At 38.0% G+C, this 19,160-nt stretch overlaps 1 protein-coding gene and 1 long non-coding RNA gene across 3 annotated transcripts in view; both read right to left on the bottom strand.

The window, feature by feature from the left end:
- The window catches only part of LOC149016703 (uncharacterized), a 63,515-nt gene extending 58,133 nt beyond the window's left edge, over positions 1-5,382 (bottom strand). Inside the window, exons 1-2 of the long non-coding RNA XR_016173359.1 lie at positions 5,189-5,382; positions 4,065-4,131 (exon numbers count right to left, since the gene is read on the bottom strand). This is a non-coding gene — a long non-coding RNA (uncharacterized LOC149016703). The remainder of the gene's footprint in view (positions 1-4,064; positions 4,132-5,188) is intronic.
- A 5,111-nt stretch (positions 5,383-10,493) lies between these two features.
- EMB3141 (Pentatricopeptide repeat (PPR-like) superfamily protein) overlaps positions 10,494-19,160 on the bottom strand; it is a 28,999-nt gene continuing 20,332 nt past the window's right edge. For both annotated transcript variants that reach the window (XR_016173358.1, XR_016173357.1), the window contains one exon: positions 10,494-11,673. The gene's annotated coding sequence lies outside the window, so the exon portion shown is untranslated. The remainder of the gene's footprint in view (positions 11,674-19,160) is intronic.

The raw sequence follows: 19,160 nt of genomic DNA, 5'->3' as shown, positions 1-19,160 counted from the left end.
TCTCCTTTATGATTTTATCTTCGTGTAGTGCTGGCCACTCCTCAGCCTTTGCTTCTCCTAATCCAGTTGTTTATTATCCAAGGGTTAACTACTTTATAGTTGTCGAATATTTCCCAACTTCTGTTTAGCTTCCTTTATTCAAACATAAGTACATCCTTCTTTGTTGCACGACTTTACCTCATTCTTAACAAATCCTAATTAGCCGGCTGAGCCCATTGAGGCGATTGAACGGTATTCACATACTTGTGTCATCCACTTCTTACAACATAAAGGTAGTCAGCCCTAGAGGCCTTAATCTAGCAGAATCTAAATGGTTTGGGACCTGAATTAAACTCCTTTGTTATCTTCACAAGCATTAGATTATTATATGATCAAATGAACCTAGCTCCGAAACATATGGTTTAAATAACCTTAACCGAAAAACCCAATCAACATTCGCTAACACTCTACCAAGCTTCAAAAGAATCTCATGCTCTCAACTCAACTTATTTGTCCAAGTGTACACTTTCTCACTCCACACCAAATATGTCAACCAGCCACATCAATTCACACATTTAACCCCTCCTTTGCTGCCAACTGCAAAAAGGTGCCAATAATCTTATTCCCAAATCCTTTAACCTAAACCAGTTCATTCTTTCCATCTTTATCCACTATGGCACCCATTATATTTTATATCAATTAGGGCAAATTAGCCTAAGAAAACTCAATTGCCTACTCCATCATATCCTTAGGGTCATCAATAAATCACTCCTTGATGTCCTCGAGCAATAAGATCTAATCACTATTCCACCTTAATAAAAAATTGTCATCCCCATCTATAAGCTGTAATTGTTGCTCCCCGTACATCTCCTTTCTCATTTTATCTTAATGTCGTGCTGCCTACTCCTTAACCTTTGCTTCTCTCAATCTAGTAGTATATCATCCAAGGAACAGTTGTTGAAAATTCACCAACTTCAGTTTAGTTTCCTCCACTTAAGTATAGCAGAAGGCTTATTTGTTCCACGATTTTACCTTAATCTTAACATATAGTAATCAGCCTGCAAAGCCCATTAAGGGGTTCGGATAATAGTTAATGACTTGCTCCGTCCAGTTCTTATGACATGATGGTAGTCAAACCAATAGGTCCTAGCCTAGAAAAACCCAAATGGTTTAGAGGAAGAATTTAACTCTAATATTATCATCACCAGTGTTTGATTATTATAATCAAATGATCCTGGCTCCGAAAATAACACACTTCAAACAACGTTAACCTATCCAACCAACCAACATTCTCTAGCACTCTGACAAGCTTCAAACAAATCTCATGCTAAACCCACTACTTAGTTGTCCAAGACTCCAAGTATACAATTTCACAGTCCACTTATAAATATGTCAACCCAGTGTGCAAACATTTAAACCCAACATTTCTGCCAACCGTGAAGGGTCCATGCCTATCTTCTCTCTTCATTGACACAAAATATTGGCATACCCTAAAACCATCCTCGGCTCATGAATTCTTTACTAGTGCCTTCGCATCCCTCTATAGATGCTTGCTTCCATTGAATTACTAGAATACACTATGTAGCAAACAAAGTAGCTTATTAGAAAACCGTAACCATGACAAGATTAAGTTGGGGTTCCATCCGTGGTACTTCAAAATTTAGAAAGTTTGGGTCCCATCCAACTCAAGTCATGCTAGTTCTTCCACCATGTATTATGAACATACTTCCATGGACGTTCCTTGCTACCAAAAAGTCATGTGCACTTGCTTCCTCTCTTTTTGTTACTATAAGATTGGCCAAACTCACTTTCTTACACTTCAACATGTTTTAAATATGGCTTTATCTCTGAGGCATTCCTGACCCTCACAGCCCCTGTAGCTGCCTTAAGTATTTAGTATCCATATCTTTATTCACCACTTCATCCCTATTCATATTGTGTTAATAGGAAGAAACGCATCCAGCTTCTACGATATCCACTTTTGAAGGTTATCAAATTCTATTCTTATTCCAAACTAAGCATTTTCATCAACTAAATCAAAAGTAACAACAAAATCTCAAAAGGAGATACCATCCTCTTTCCCCCTCGACACAACCATATCCTCCATGTATGTTTAACTCTTTTGAACTTCCTTGATATGCCCACTTGGGTCACCTCTTATAATAATCTCTCCTCCATTTACAAAATCCGTACACCAGTCCATCCATCTTCTATCAAAAATGTAGCTTTGTGATTTCATCATGTCCAACTTGAGGTGCATATCCTTTAATTTATGATCTCCGTCAATAACATAAGCTTGATGGATAGAATCTTACAGCCAAATCTTTTAACATCCACCAATCGTTTTTTCCATCTTATCCATTGTGACGCTAGTCTAACGTTTTCGGATTCGACCCACTTAGCTTAGAAAAAATCAGCTACCTCCTTGTTCATATCCTTGGGGACTTGAATAAATCAACCCTTAAGTGTTTTAACTATAAGATCTGAACATGATTCCACCTATAATTCACCGCTTTATGGAAAATTTGTTATTCTTGTCTTAAAATTATAATTATTGCTCCCCAGACATCTCTTTTATGATTTTTTCTTCATGTAGTACTGCCTACCCCTTCACCTTTGGTTCTCTTAATACAGTAGTTTATCAACCAAGGGTGAACCACTTTGTAGTTATTGAATATTCGCCAACTTCTGTTTAGCTACCTTCGTTGCTAAATTAGTACATCCTTCTTTCTCCCACGACTTTGCCTCAATCTTAACAGATCCTAATCAGCCGGCAAAGCCCATTAAGAGGTTTGAACAGTATTTACTTACTTGTGTCATCCTCTTCTTAAAACATAATGGAAGTACACCCTAGAGGTCCTAATCTAGAAGAATCTAGAAGAATCTAAATGGTTTAGAACCTGAATTAAACTCCTCAACTATTTTCACAAGCATTGGATGATTATGATTGGATGATCCTGGCACCAAAATTTATAGATCAAACAACCTTAACCTATCAACCCAACCAACACTCTCTAACACTTTATCAATCTTTGGGGACCCATTTAGCCTATTAAAAATCAGCTACCTCCTCCTACAGATCCTTGGGGACTTCAATATCAATCCTTAATGTCCTTGAACTATAAGATGTGATCACGAGTCCGCTAACAGTTGACCACCTTTTGGAAAAACTGTTATTCTTGTCTCCAAACTATAATTACTACTCCTCAAATAACTCTTTTATGACTTTTTTCTTCATGTAGTGCTGCCCACTACATCACCTTTGCTTCTCTTAATCCAGTAGTTTATCATCCAAGGGTGAACTACTTTGTAGTTTTTGAATATTCGCCAACTTCTGTTTAGCTTCCTTCACTACTAGATAAGTACAACCAAATTCTTCTTTGTTCCACAACTTTACCTCAATATTTACATATCGTAATCAGCCGACATGGCCTATCAAGGAGTTCAAACAGTATTTACTGACTTTTGTCATCCTCTTCTTACCATGATGGTAGTAAGCCCAAGAGGTCTCATTCTAGAAGAATCAAAATGGTTTAGCACCTGAATTAAACTCCTCTATTATCTCACAAGCATTGGATTATTATGATTAGATGATCCTAACTCCAAAAAAAATGCTTCAAACAACCTTAACCTATCAACCCAACCAACATTCTCTAACACTTTATCAATCTTCATATGAATCTTATGCACTACCCTCCAACTTTCTTCCATGTTCATGAATTATGTTTTCTACATAGAATCTCCTACTTACTTATCGAACAGTTTATTAAAGAGAAAAAGTTTAGATATAAGAGAAGTTCATATTAACAAACATATAAGTTTAACTATAAGACTTTGATGACATAAAGCTTCTCAGTATGTCTACTAAATTTATATTGAACTATTGAACAGAATCATGATTATGAGGAACCATTCCACAATATTTGAGCCGTGAAATATTCAGCAAATGCTACCAACAGAAAATTAACGCCCATTACAGGGCACTCAGAAAGGGGGGGGGGGGGGAAATTGTAAAACAAGAAAAAAATTAGAAACACTGGATGGTGTTGTTTGACAAATACATAAAACTAGCAGAAATAACTCACCATTTTCACATGCATGGTCTTGACTGACTTCTTTCTGTACAAGCTCTGGTAGGACGAGCATCCTAGACTGAGAGAGGGTAGAAAAAGAAAACCAAAAGAATCTCAATAAATGGCTGTAATTTGTAAGTAAAGGCCAATCCAAATATCATACTTCATAACTGAAAGGATAACTATATTACAAGAAAATGTTTGCACAAAAGTTTTAAGCTGAGGACCCTGGTATGACATTTAAAAGATAGGCAACTCTAGTTGTTTAAGAATTTAAGTCATTAATTTTAACAATCTAAGGAAACTACATTAGTCACCCAACATCGAACAAGATCTTCACCTTATTTTTCGGTGGTGGTGGATGAGGCACATGGACAGATCTGAACTTTAATGTGATAGACAAATGCCATAATTGAAGGGAAAGTATACAACAGGCATACTACCATGATATGCGCAGAATTTTACCAAATCAAAACCAGAGATAAAATTGATACAACTGAAATGCAGAAGTCGATATGGGTAAACGGTAGAAGACAGAACTATAAATCAACAAATCAATAATGACGTAGGAACGAAAAAATCAGATTAGTACTAGAAGGGAGAGAAGGTAACTTGCGGCTATGTCCGACTCTTTGCCGGAGAGACAGACAGAAGAGAGAGAGTGAAACTTGGGGAATGTCCGACTGGAATGAAGGTCGACCACTGTCTTAAAAGTTAAGAAGCGATGAATTTATTTTTTTTCTTGGAGTTGAAGCTTACATATTAAAGGGGGAGAAACAATGATATGCAAAATAAACCTAAGTTTCATTTGAAGAATAAGCCTACAATCTTCGGAAATGCTCAAGAACTTCGACCAGAACTTAACAGCCGCGATCAAAAAGAGAAGTAGGATAAGATTCTTATTAGCAAGTAGCAACGAATAGCAGAGAAAGGAGTTGGTGATCGGGATCGTGGGATCGGATGTCGTAGAAAGAAAAGAAATACGACCTCGCTTCAGTTTTCTCGAAAGAAAACTGGAGCGAGGTCGTATTTCTTCTCCCTACGACTTCCGATCCCAGATAGCAAACCCAAAATTTAATTTCAATAACAAATTAGAAAATCCTATTAAAAGAGGGATTGAAGAAAAGATCGCGAACCAGGGTCAGCCGAAGAAATGCGAACGCTCAAGAACTTCTAACAGAGATGAACAGCCGTGGTCGCCCGGCGGTCGAAAATACAAGTAGATTATGATTCTTATTCACAAATTGCAACGAATAGCAGAGGAAGAAGTTGGGGTTGGGGTCGGAGGCTTGGAGTTCAGGAGAGCGAAAAACTCAGCGATGAAGTCGTATTTCTTCTGTGGAAACTGAAGAGACGCTCAGAGAAAACTGAAAGAAATATATATTGAATAAGTCGGTTTCCTTCAGACAAGCGGTACACTTTTTTTAAATATTATAGCGCGGGAAGCAAGTCTACGCCATTTTTTAGGTTTTTTGTTTACTTTTTATATTTTTGGTAAATATAGCAAGTTTTGAAACATTTCAATTTTTTTTTATGTCATTTTCTTACAACCTTTCTTCTAGTTCTGTCCATGGTTCGGAGTGTCGGCAACATATCTCCATGTTGTGACAGACACCCCGCTTCCACACGAGGTCGACAGTAAGTCAACAATATATTGCGATATGTCACCAAATGCCATCAATGTTGCTTATTTCTCTTATTTCTTGCATTTTAACTTTATTTTGCTATAATCTTCGATGAAGTGGGATTTTATACAGTCGACATGTGTCAATTATGAATATTATTTTATGATGTTTTAGATCAAAATAACGCTCACAATGTATTTATTGGCCTCAAGCTAAGCTGCACAATCAAATTGAAAATAAAATAACTCCAAATACCCCTCGAAACTATGAGTTGATTTTTCATTGACACCCCTCCAAATGTTGTCCGATATATCATAATATGTCACCATGTCAGTGGGGTCGCTAGCCACCGACACGACGACACAGAGCGATTTTTCATACTTTGTTCAATCCAAGTCTACAATGACGTAGAACCAATTGCATGTGAATAATATTTTGAAAGATCCAAAATAGACATATAAAACTTTAGGATGGCTTCAATCAGAGTGATAGGTCTCATGCAAAGAATTAGACGGATGATTTCCATGAGACTAAGTTGAAATCAATCATCTCCATAGTATGATTAAATTTTTTTTATAGTTGCTAATAAATAAACTATCTTATGTTATTATCATTTAAAATTGACACATTTAAGTTGCATAGTACTCTGACAATACACCGTTTTATCTTTCCTCGTGCATCAATATATTAGTAATATAGCAAATTATTAAGTTTTAGCATCAATTTAAATAGAGCAGTGAATGTTAACAAACAATACAATGATAATATAAAAAAGCTCCCTTGAGGATTTAAATCGTGGTGCGCGCAAGTTGGCTCGGATGAACCTCATATCCAAAAAAAAAAAAAAGGTGAATTATGGAGCACTTTATAAAATTTATCCCATCGACAAATATTTGTAATTACAAGAATCCTTCACATTCTTTTAAATTCGTTGATGAAAAAATATACATTCACATTCTTTTAAATTCGTAATGAAAAAATATACAATCAAAAGTTAGTTTATCTGCTTAACCTTGAAAATAGTACAATAACAACAACAATAAGCCTTATCTCAACTAGATGGGGTTGGTTACATGGATTATTACATTCTAATCAGTTATGTTTGATGTTATATTAGATACAAGGTTTAAGCTATGCATATCATTTAGCATTACTTCTTTTAAGGCTATTTTAAGTATGCCCCTAGCTCTTATAATTTATTTAATATGGATTAGATATCTTATCCATACATGAGCATTTATAGGTATTCGTTTAATGTGGTCGTATCATCTTAAACAACTTTCTCAAAGCTTATCACTTATGAGAGCAATTACCAACCAACTCTAATATGATCATTCATTATCTCATCCTTCACAGTTTTGCCACTCATCCATCTTATTATCTTCATTTATGTTATACTTAATTTATCTTATGTTTATTTTTAGGGTAATTTTCATTTGGACCCCCTAAGGTTTGGTCTAGGTCACTTTTAGCCAAAAAAGTTCCTTTTTGCATAGGGCTCCCTTGAGGTTTATAGAAATTACTAATTAAGGGCAAACCATAATTTTGATGACTAAAATACCCTTATGGTGCAATAGTCAAGATTGTACCATGTATGACATTTCGATCTAACGGTTTATGTTAAAAAGACCAATTATAATTGCATTTTTAATCTTTTTATTTTATATTCAAGGATCAAACTTATACCCTTCATTGAAACTCAATGAAATCTTGTTCCCATACTTGGAACCCCTTTACCCTTACATGGATTAGATTTCTACAATATTGAAGTTAAAACAAAGAAGTTATGGGTACCCCAAATTTGAAAGGCATTTTGAACGATTTCAGTTACATTCGATATCTTGCGTAAGACAGTGTAGATTTTTCAGTATAGTAGATTTGATCAGTAGGAGTAATTGGCAAGTTTGCATGGTCGTGGGCAATGCTTAATTCGGAACCAAAAGAGAGAAGTTACGGGTCACCTCATTTTAAAGGGAATTTTGGCATTTTTGGAGTTATTTAACGTTGTCATACTGAAAAATTGTAGAGATGTGCTGATATGACCCCTTATTGGTAGTGCAGCCACAATTGATGCCCAGTTCAGGGCTAAAATGGATGAGTTATGGGTCATCTTAATTTAAAGGCATTCTGGTCAATTTGAGTTATTTTCCATTTTATTGCATTAGACAATGTAGATTTGTTAATATGGGAAACTTGAATGTTGGGGGTAATTGGCATGGAAATGGCCACAAGAGGTGCTCAATAAGGAGTCCAAACGGAGAAGTTAGGGGTCACCTCATTTTAAAGGGAATTTTGGCCTTTATTGAGTTATTTAACGTTGTCATAATGAAAAACAGTGAAGATATGCTGATATGACCCCTTAATGGTAGTGGGCCACAATTGACGCTCATTATAGGGCTAAAACGGATGATTAATGGGTCATCTTAATTTAAAAGCATTTTGGTCAATTTGAGTTATTTTCCATTTTCTTGCATAAGACAGTGTAGATTTGTTAATATAAGAAACTTGAATATTGGGGGTAATTGGCAAGGATATAGCCATGAGGTGCTCAATACGGAGAAGTTATGAGCCACAAAATTTTGAAGGGCATTTTCGAGCTGCGCTTGAATCATAGCTGAAATGGAGAAGTTAGGGCATAGATTCTTTGTACAGATTTGTTATTCGTTTGTACCACAAATGGAAGGGTATGTAATCATGCAGCCAATGAAACCTTGAGTGGTTCAGATTCCTCCCCATTCTAGATGTATTTTCTAGGCCGCAATCATTCTCCTTTTTTTTTTTTTGGTAACCAAGACGCTTTATATATAGGGAATTTGGGGATTAGAATATTACATATGTTGCCGGTAAGGGTTGAATCCATAACCTCCGCATTGAGAGGTGAGGTTCGCATCCACTAACAAATTTAGGGTTACCCTGCGAAAGGATGAAAAAAGAATTGAAGTTTGGCTGATTCAACAAATCTTCATCTCACTTACAAGTAAACCTTGAACCACCAGAGAATTCTAGTAACAATTAGCTTCAAGAAATTTGATTGGGAGCAGATTTGGAAAATCTTAATTTGGTTGGCTGAAGAAAAGATTATGATCTTTGGCACTTTACTTCTTTGGATCTAGAGATTTGAATTGTTGCGTCTAGAACTTCTTCGGGGGCCGGATATTGAGATGACCACCTTAAGAGCTCTCCAGCCAAGTTGGAATAACTGGAATGCCTGGACTCACAAAGAAAGCAAGAACGGTCCGGCCAAGTTTTGGCCAGGGAACCGCCTCCGACGCCCAAGTCAGCCTAGGGAACAATAAGAGTTCTTGAGAGAGTTCTCAAGAACGTAATGAATAATTTCTCAGATGAAGTTCTCGTTCCTTTCTCCATGTAGGAGGTGGGTTTATATAGAAGTTACCTGGAGGCGGCGCTTCCTTGAGTTTCGGATCGACAGTTGAAGAGTGAGAGGAGTATCTTGGAATAACGGCTCCTTCTTTGTCGGACCAAATAGAGCCGTTATCTGATGACTCATCTCCCCAATTCTCGGAACGGCCTTTCTGAGTGGTTATCTGTAACTAACTCTCTTGACCTGACCGTCTTCTTCAACATCTCTCTTGGACTTAGTCCAAATGGGCTTCTTGAGCTTATATTCCGTTCATGTTCCCTGAAGGGGTGAATATGTTTCCTCCCGAGGAGGTCAATAAGCTTCCTCCCGAAGGGGTTTTCTGTGCCTCTCAAGGGAGAACACTATTCCTCCTGAGTCTACAGAAGACTCAAGTCCCGAGTGGGTATGCGTTTTCTCCAGAAGAGATTCTCAGAATCCTCCTAAGAGGACTTCCCTTAAGAAGACTTCTCTATCCCGAGTGGGGGTGTACGTTGGTCCCGAGGGGGGGTCCTCAAGATATATGTTCTCCACAACAGGAATCAAAAGTTCAGATTAATTATCCACATAGACCCTTGGAGTCCTTGATTTGCTGCATAGCCAATGTAGAAGGTGAGTCGCCAATCCAGCCATTAGTATTAAGTAAGAACTATCATTGCAATCGAAGGGATTAAGTTTTTTTTTTTGTAAGATCAAAGGGATTAAGTTTATCAACGCGGTGAGGTTTTGTCATGTGGAATCACTACAGATACGTTGCAGTGCACCCCCAAGTGAGGTTTTGTCATGTGGAATCACTACAGATACGTTGCAGTGCACCCCCAAGCAGATCTCAACGAGATTGAGATCTGAGGGTTCCCGACTCGCCCACAAGCGGATTCTCGAGAGATTCCTTTTTGAGGGTTCATTTTTGTATTACACTTGAAGTGTACTAAAGATTATCTTATGAGCTTTTGTTATGTTAGTATATATAAAATGATTTCACCCAAAAAAAAAATAACATATGCATAATGAGTATACCTTTGCCTACTACTTTGCCTTTTACAATAGTTCATGTGAATATTGGGAGTTACAATTTCTATTTGTTAGTATGGAAATTCTTCTTTACTATTCACATTATTGTGTCTTGCATACCTAAGCAACATCTCCATAACTTGCATAAATCTCAACACGATAAGTTCATAAGATGTTTCTAACAAATATTGGCTTTGGCACTATTGTTCGTATGCTTAATTTAAAGCAAAAACTTTGATACATATTTCATTAATGTAAGATATATGATTAGGAAACTAATATATCTCTTAAGAATTTTAGGATTATTTTTCATTCACTTTTTATGGAACTTGGAAAATGGACTCAAGATACAACGAATTCGAGGGTAAAAAAAAAAAACCAATACATTGCATCTTCAGTGAAACAACAAATGATAATCGGTCAAAAAATTTTGCCTTTCGAATATCACTTGACATCCGTACATTGCATACTAAATAATTACCATCTATATTCTCTACCTCACAAATGATGTGCAACACTATAATGTTGTCCATAATTTGGAGAAGGAAACTTAACCTATAAATCATGCTTCACAACATTTGATTTGAACTTGAAAACTATATCCCAGTGATCATTAGATCTGATTTCTCATCCGTTACTGTTGGGCAAATCTCGGAAAATCACCCAAAATTAGATAGGAAAAAAATTAAAAAAACTCGAATACGAGGTTTGTATCCCAAGATAATTGCCAAATTGGAATCCAGAAAAGAAGAATCCGTTGTCCAAGTGGGAATGAATAAACAAGGACAAGTATGTAGCTTACAATCATATCGAAAGCACACTTTTTACTTACCAGAGTTCAGAGATCCTGCATATTATGCCCTGGATGGTGATTGTAGCATGAGTTTACATGCAAACTCCTCCGGGCTTTGGAGAGTCAAGTGTCTTCAGGGGGCTTGGCTCCCTATTTAGGGCTTGGAATCCCATGTCCAATAGGAATCAGGATTCACCTTGTAACTGATGAGAGTAGGTGCATCAGACCTTGTAACAGAGAGGGATAGTGTGATTGACCAACAAGAATGCTGATTTGAGCAAAAGCTAGGAAAGAAAGAAACAGAGATAAGAATAGGGAGAAGGGAGATAACTTCAAGGCAAATTGAGAGATTCTGTACGTAAGGTTAAGGTTCTGGGCCTACAGGTGGATGATAGAAATCATTGGAATGGTGATCTGCATTTGGATACGAGGGGGGTGATGATGCCTCAATATTTGCAGCAGGTGATACTTATTCCATTATCATGTAACTTCAGAGATGAATCAGCTATTGCAATTGGATTGGTTTCAGTCGTTCAAGTCTTCGAGGTATATCAGAGGAAGAATGGTCAGATATTATTAAGTGTTCTGTGTGCATAAACAATGACAATAGATGCCATCACTGGGGGAAAAGGAGGCCCTATGATTGTTTTGTTTAACCCTTAATAGCTTCACCAACAGGTCCACACCTGCAATGAGTGAAAGGACTACTTTAATAGTTCAATCTCCAGGTCTGCAGTTGCAAATGAGTGAAAGCATTACTTGCATATTTGAATCTCGTTTTCCATCACTGGAGCACGTGTTTTTTGAGTTGCAGCATGTAATCGTCTGGATCCACTGCAGCAGAAGTAGAATCAAAATTAGAACAAGACAAGGAACTGAAATGGCTGCCATTAGTTCTTAGGAGGAAGCATAGATGAGCAATGCAAGATGTTAATCTAAAAGAAAGTGGGGTTCCCAATCATGTAAACTGCAGGAGAAGCAACCGCTCCACCAGATGGCCACCATTAAAGACAGTGGGGTTCCCGATCATGTAGGCTGCAGAAGAAGCAATCGCTCCACTAGATGGCCACCACTGGAATGGAGATTTAGTTGTTGGGCTCAAGTCTCATGGGGGGGGGGGGGGAATGAAAAATAATAGAGGCACAAATTAGTTTCCAGCATTGACCATTCCTCTTTAGTTTTGAGTTTAGCTAAGTGCCTTTGTTGGCTCTTGTTTGGGCTTAGCCCTTGCGTTCGCTCGTATTTCCTTCCTACTACCCCACTCTTTCCTTTGGTAAGGAATTCTTTATTCATCTAAAATATATATATATGGTGGTTTCTAACTCAAAGAAACCAATTATTGCTTTCTAACAAAATCACAGAAGTTCTAAGCCTATGGCACCAGCTTAATCGTTTAGGGTAAAGATTGAATTTGATTTCTCTCATAGAACCACCACCCCGACAAAGAGGCAGAAAAAGGAGATTACACCAGAATACCATCTAACAAGGCAATACCTAAACAAGGAAAGATGGTGATAGGCCTTCGATCACACATGGCAATGGTTTCAGGTGATGAAGATGGGTTTACATATATCCTCAGAGAGAAGAGAGGAAGGGTTGGAGCTTTTGATGATGGGCTTAAGATTTAATGGCATAATTGACTGTGAACCTACTCTGGAGAAAGAAAAGATTGAGCACAAGAAAACATCAAATTTTTTCATAGTAATTCAAGATTAATAGAAACCATGAAGCTTGTGGGAAATGGGAAGAGAATTTAATGAGAAAGGAGGGAAATGGTGGTTTTCCTTGAAACTTGGAAGAGAAAGGAGGTGGATTGGCCATGGTAAATATTAAACATTATCGACTAACAGAAAAGGTTGGGGCATGATCTAGTTGTGCCTTTCAAAAGCCTCTCCCGGGTCAATTCAACCCCTCCAATCCCCATAACCGAATTGGATAACTGGCTAACTGCCCCTCTCCTTGCTCCCCAAGTGACCTCTTTATCCTCATTATTTCTTTATGCATGGTGCTTATTCACTGAATTTATTTATTAGTGGGTAAACTCATGAAACCAGGGGCTTATCAACTCCACCCCTTGAGTTTCACCTTGTCTGCAAGCTGAAGACAGGAAATTGCTGGTGCATCTCAGTAAAATACTCCCAAGCGTTCTCACAATGCCGCAAATGCTTCCATTTGATGAAAACCAGCGGAGCCCTTTGTCTGCACACCGGATGACTAGTAGCATTTCAGTTATGGGTGTTAATTCCTAGTCCTCCGCCAAGCAGTTGGGTAGCGATTATGGCTGAATATCTTGACCTATGACCTTCTTCTGGGATACATGGAAGACTAGGTGCATTTGTGTGGTTTCTGGTATCTTTAGGTTACAAGCTACTGGTCCTAATCTCTCAACAATCAGGTAGGGGCCAGAAAACCTTGGACTGATGCTCATTCCTCAGACAAGTATCACAAGCAGCCACATAATCACAGATGATCTTTTTCATGCCAACCTAAAACAGAACTGCCACAATACGCTTTTAGGTCCATAAGAAACCCGAATGAAGAGGGAGCGGCGTAGAATTAGGACAGCAACTTAGGGATCAAGGGGGAGTCATTAGCTACCACAACCCAAACCTTTATAATACAGAACTCCATTCCTCAACTGGTACTTGGCGTTAGCTGTTGTCCCACTAATTAAATCATGAATAATGGGCCGGTATCTATCGCTGTTCACTTCTTCAATCAGCTCCTTCTTGCCAAACATTGGTGGTGAGAGCACCTAGGTGGGATTCACCTTCAGTCTCCTGTGACAGCATTGGCAGCTTTCTTTTCTGCTCCTGGTTTGTAGATGATCTCAGAATTGTAGCCCAGTAACTTCATAACTCACTTCTGCTAATCAGCAGCTACTACATGTTCCAAGAGGTATCACAGGCTACGCTGGTCTATCCTAGCCTTGAAGCATTGACCTATTAGATAATCCCTCCATTTGGTTACCGCAATCACCATCAACTCCTTTCTCATAGACTGACTTGGCTAGTGCTCTTAGGGACAGATATTTGACTCGAATATGCTATTGGATGGCCCTCCTATATGAGTATTACACCTAATCCAAGACCTGATGCATCTGTCTTCACCAAAAAGTCCTTGGTAAATTAGGCACTGCAAGAACTGGTACTATAGTCATTGCCTCCATGAGTGTCTAAAAAAGCTCTGATGGCTTCTTCATTCCAAACAAAATATTCTTTTAACAGCTGTACAAGTGGAGCAGCAACCTTCCCATAATCTTTTACAAATCTCTGATAATAACCAGCCAGCCCAAGAAATCCACACAAAGCCTTTAAATTACTCGGAGGTGGCTATATTCTAACATGCACTTTATTTTTTGAGAATATGAGGCAACTCCATTTCCAGAATTTAAGCGGCTTAACCTCTCCAATTCCGGGACCCCAAAAGGAACATCTTTTCAAATTCACCACCAATTTGTGCTGCACTAACAGTGAGAAGGCAATTTGCAAATGACTCCCATGAACACTTAGATATTATTAAAACACACAAGTATGAATTTTCTAAAGTTTTACTTGAATACCTCATTCATTAGTGCCTGGATAGTAGCAGAGCATCTGTCAATCCTAACAGCACAACGTGGAATTCATAGTGTCCATTGTGTGTTCTAAAGGCAGTCTTCTCAACAACTTCCCCGTTCACTCTGGTTGATGGTACCCAATCTTGAGTTCAAGTTTACTAAATACTGCTGCTCCCCTTAACTCATCCAAAGTTCATAGATCGTGGGATGGAGAACTTGTCCAGGATTGCATTTTTGGTGCAGAGCATGGCCCTCCACACATAATGTGAAATCCAGCCCTGAACCTAGCCTGGACACCCTGTCTGTTTTGGATAAAGAAGTGACTTGTGGATATTAGACCTGTAAATGGGACCCAGAGTTCAGTGTGGATAGGTTTAGAAGACCCTAGAAAGTCAGTTCAAACCTTTCCCTAAGTTGTCTATAGGCCCAAGTGTCGGATTTAACCCTGGAGAACTCAAAATTCCAAAGTTTGATAAAGGAAGACCCTTTGGTCGATCCCATCAACCAAGGCATCGACCAAAGCTGCCCAGATTGCTGAATTTCTTATTTTTGGAAGTTTTGATCTTAGGATCCTCTATATAATGCAACCTAGTGTTAAACCCTATTGTTTGGCCTCTCAATTGCCAGTGAACGTGGGAAGAACCCTAGAGCCTCCTCCTCAAGCCAAGGAAGATCCCCAAGGATTCCTCCTAGTTACTTATTTGGTTTCATCTTAAACAAGGTTAGTAATCTATCTTCTTCTTCTTACCGTTCTAGCATAATGTTTTGATTATAGAGAAGGTATTACACTACTGTAACTACCTATTCTCTTGTCTCTTTGTGTCTTAGAGTGAACCCCCAATCACTCCATGCATTCCTTGAAGCCATATGGTGAATCTCCTCAATTCTTCATTGATTTTGATTAAGTTTGGACAGCATGATCATTCTACTGTAGTTTTCTTTCTAATTAATGTTAGACATGTTTATTCTTCGTTTCTACTGCTGATCTAATATATTCCATCTCTTTGAATGAATTCCCATTCATTCTAGCCATTCTAGCTTGCTATGTTGATCATTGATTTAAGCATTCTAGCAAGTTTCTATTTTAGTTCCTTTCATTCAAGGATTAGTATTCTTTTGATTTTCTATTAGGTTACTCTTGCTGTGATTATGAAGATGGTATTGGATCCTTGCAAACACCTCTTCTTCGATCTTCATGGTTGTGAATCCATTCATTCTAATGATGCAATGATCCCCCTATTTGATTTTCTAAAAGAGATCATGGATATCTTCATGATGCATGTTTGATCATATTCTCTAGCATGATTGATCCATTCTTATAATGATTCTTATCTCTGATATGTTACTGATATTCCATTAGAGTGAAGCCTTGTTCCCTCTAAATTCCCCTTTGAATCCATGGTGTGTTTTGCTATAAAAACCATGTTGTTTCTAATTTAGAAAGTCATGTTTCCAAATTATAAAGTTATGATATTTGACCACGGATGATGTCCAATTCATGCTAGATAGTCTTAGTATGTTTGTGTGAGGTTCCCTTTCAAATTTCAGATCAATCGGACTTCAAACGAAGAAGAAGATCGTGACACTCTCGTAATTCTTGCTCTACTACCGACAAATTATGCCTAAGGATGGACCTAGAGTGACACAACATAAAATGGACAAGCCTAGGTTCCTAAAATGCTAATGAACTCAATACAAAGAATGCTAGACAATCTAACAATGCAAAAAAGAAAAAATCAGAACGTACTAACCACGCTCTAATACCAGATTGATATAGGACATCCCTAAGAACTGGGGTATTCTACAAGGAGATAGGCTCACTAGTTAGTTACAACGCTAGGAGGGGGTACGGGGACAGCGAACACACAAAACTAGCAAGATACCTACGACAGAATATTAACCAGCAATCAATAATATAAATAAAGTGCAAACATCATAAAGAGTAAGGAGATAAAATTCAGATATCAAGTACGAAGGAACCACTCAAATTAAAAAGGGGATTGGGGGCATCATATTCAAAACAATTAAAAATTGCAGCAAGATTCGTAGGCATCAATAATCCATTCAATATGAGGAAAACCACATAAGCAACATTCAAATCTCAACCCCAAACCTAAACTAACACCTAAACAAAAAACCAAGTAGGATTAGCAAAATCAGAAGCAATGATCCAGCAGTTCAAAGGATAATTTCAGCAACCACAGTACGAAGAAGTTGCTGCAAAAGGAAAAGAAAGGAAAGGGAATAAATAAGTGATGGAAAATTACCTGATAGTCTAGAGGCTGCAGCAAGGTAGGAGAAAAGCCACAAGCAAAGGGAAACCCCACCCCCCCCCCCAGCCGAGGTGGGGCGCATAAGGCTGTTATCGGGCAGGAGAGGCAGAAAATAAAGAGGTAGAACAGGGTTTAGGGAGAAAAAAAAGGATCCAATAAAATAGTTCTGCTGCATGCAACAACAGCAACAACAACAATAAGCCTTTTCCCAACTAAATGGGGTCGGCTACATGGATTCTTGCCCTCCGATCAGTTCGGTCTAAGGCCATGCTAGATACAAGGCCTAAGCTATGCAAACTGTTAGGAAATCCAAAATTGGAAGAGAATAGAACCATCGTTGAGTTAGCGGCAGGTGCTAACTCATGATGGGAAAAGAGGCAAATCTGAGAGTCATAGATTGAATTAGATTAAGAGTTCGATTCTTACTTAAACTTTTATGATGATTCCTACTGGGAATCCTATTGTAAACAGTTTATAAATAAGAGTTTTGTTAAGAGGAGTGCCCATAATTTCCGTTAGAGCCTCCACAGCAAAATCAACTTCTTCTCTCCTTCATTCCTCTCCTTTCTCTATCTCAAAGTGACATGATATCAGAGCCATAGGTGTTCTTTTACCTTGCGATTCTAAGCATTGTCAGTACAAAGAGCAATTTCTAGAGTAAGGGAAGGTACACCTGGTAGGAGGGTCGGGTCCTAGACATTAAGGGAGGGCAGCACCTCACACTGCACATTTGTTGATGTTTCAGTCGAAGATTTGAAGTACCACCTCATGCGGCAACTCATGGGAAATTCTGGTTGAAGATTCGATGCATACAAACCTCTGTGTTCGATCTTTGGTGAAGAGGCGCAACTTCAAGTAAGGGTGACAATAAAAATACCATGACTGAAATTATTTCTTCATTCTCTCATCAGTTGACTGAAAAGAAATTGGAGTGTATAAAACTTCCACCAGTAGAGGACTATGGTTAAAGTTGTTCTCACTGGACGAGGACAAATAAATCTCTTGACTAAAACATCACCTAAAGACAATGATAATTGGGCAATTACTGATGCCCACATGCTTGGGCAAATGTTTAACTCTTTGGCAGACAATATTGATGATCTGGTTACTCACTCGCATACTGTGAAGGACTTATGGAGTATCTAAATGTGCTGTATTTTGGACAGAACAATTTGGCTAGGATTTTTTAATTATCCCAGGACTTTTATCAAGTAGATGGGAAGGGTAGAGATGTTATTCAGTATTTTGTGAATTTTAAAAGAATGTATGAAGAATTAAACTCTATCCTATCTCCTGTGATGTAAAGTACCATGCAAAATCAAATTGTTGGTAGTGATCATGTCCCCACTTAAGCTGATACATTTTCTGAGTTCTTCATATTACAAGAGAGAGTCCAAATAACACTACTGAAAATTCAGCCTTGGCAACCATTTCCCGTGGCACTTTAGAGGACAAACCACTAGTAGACAGAGTACAGGGCAAAATTGAGGGAATAATGCTAGAAAAAAAAATTCAGGTTCACACAACTCTTCTAACAGTACAGGACAAGACTCGTCATCATTGTGGTCAGCCTGAACATATTCAACAATTTTGCTGGAAACTTCATACAAAGCTCCCACTCATTGCTAATGCAGCCACCACTTCTAAACCAACCTCTACAACCACTAAAGTTCAACCTAAGACTGTAAAGATGACCAGGAAGATTATATTTATTTTACTTAGTTTCAGGCCACTCAACCACAATCTGCAACTGCCACCTTGTTCAAACAAGTAATGCTACCACTTACCTTTTAACCACATCTCGCCCTTGGATCATTGACTCAAAAGCTTCTGGTCATATTACCAGGGCTATAAATATATTTTCCACTTTTGTTCCATCATCCTCTTTGGTTACACTTGCTGATGGTTCCCATACCAATGTTAAAGGAATTGGTACTATTTGTCCGAGGAAAAATCCACTACTTCTTGTTTCAGAATCTCCGTTCCCCCACCAACTACACTGCCGAATGGGGCACCCTCTTTGGAACTTAAAACTATTAGCTAAACGTTTTCATTCCCTTTCCACTTTAGATTGTGACCTCGTGTCAATTTGGAAAGCTTTATCTTGTGAGTTTTCCTCTCGTATAAATAAAGATTAGACCAACCTTTCTCTTTGGTTCATTCTGATGTGTGGGGACCTTGTCCTATTACTTTTGTTTTAGGTTACAAATACTTTGTTACATTTGTGGATGATTTTTTTAGAGCCACTTAGTTTTATTTGATGAAAAATCGCTCGTAATTATTTGACATATTTTACAATGTTGTTACTAAAATTCATAACAACTTGGAGTTTCTATTTGCACTTTTCGTAGTGATAAGGCTAAAGAATATTTCTCTAATCCCTTTAGTAAATTTAGGGCTTCTAAGGAATTCTTCATCATTCCTCTTGTGTTTATAATCCTCAACAAAATGGGGTTGCAGAAAGAAAAAATAGATACTTATTGGAGGTC

Source organism: Hakea prostrata, chromosome 5 (assembly GCF_041222555.1).
Source record: "Hakea prostrata isolate BN-2017 chromosome 5, UWA_Hpros_2, whole genome shotgun sequence".
Lineage (NCBI taxonomy): Eukaryota > Viridiplantae > Streptophyta > Magnoliopsida > Proteales > Proteaceae > Hakea > Hakea prostrata.
This window is presented reverse-complemented; position numbering and strand designations above follow the sequence as displayed.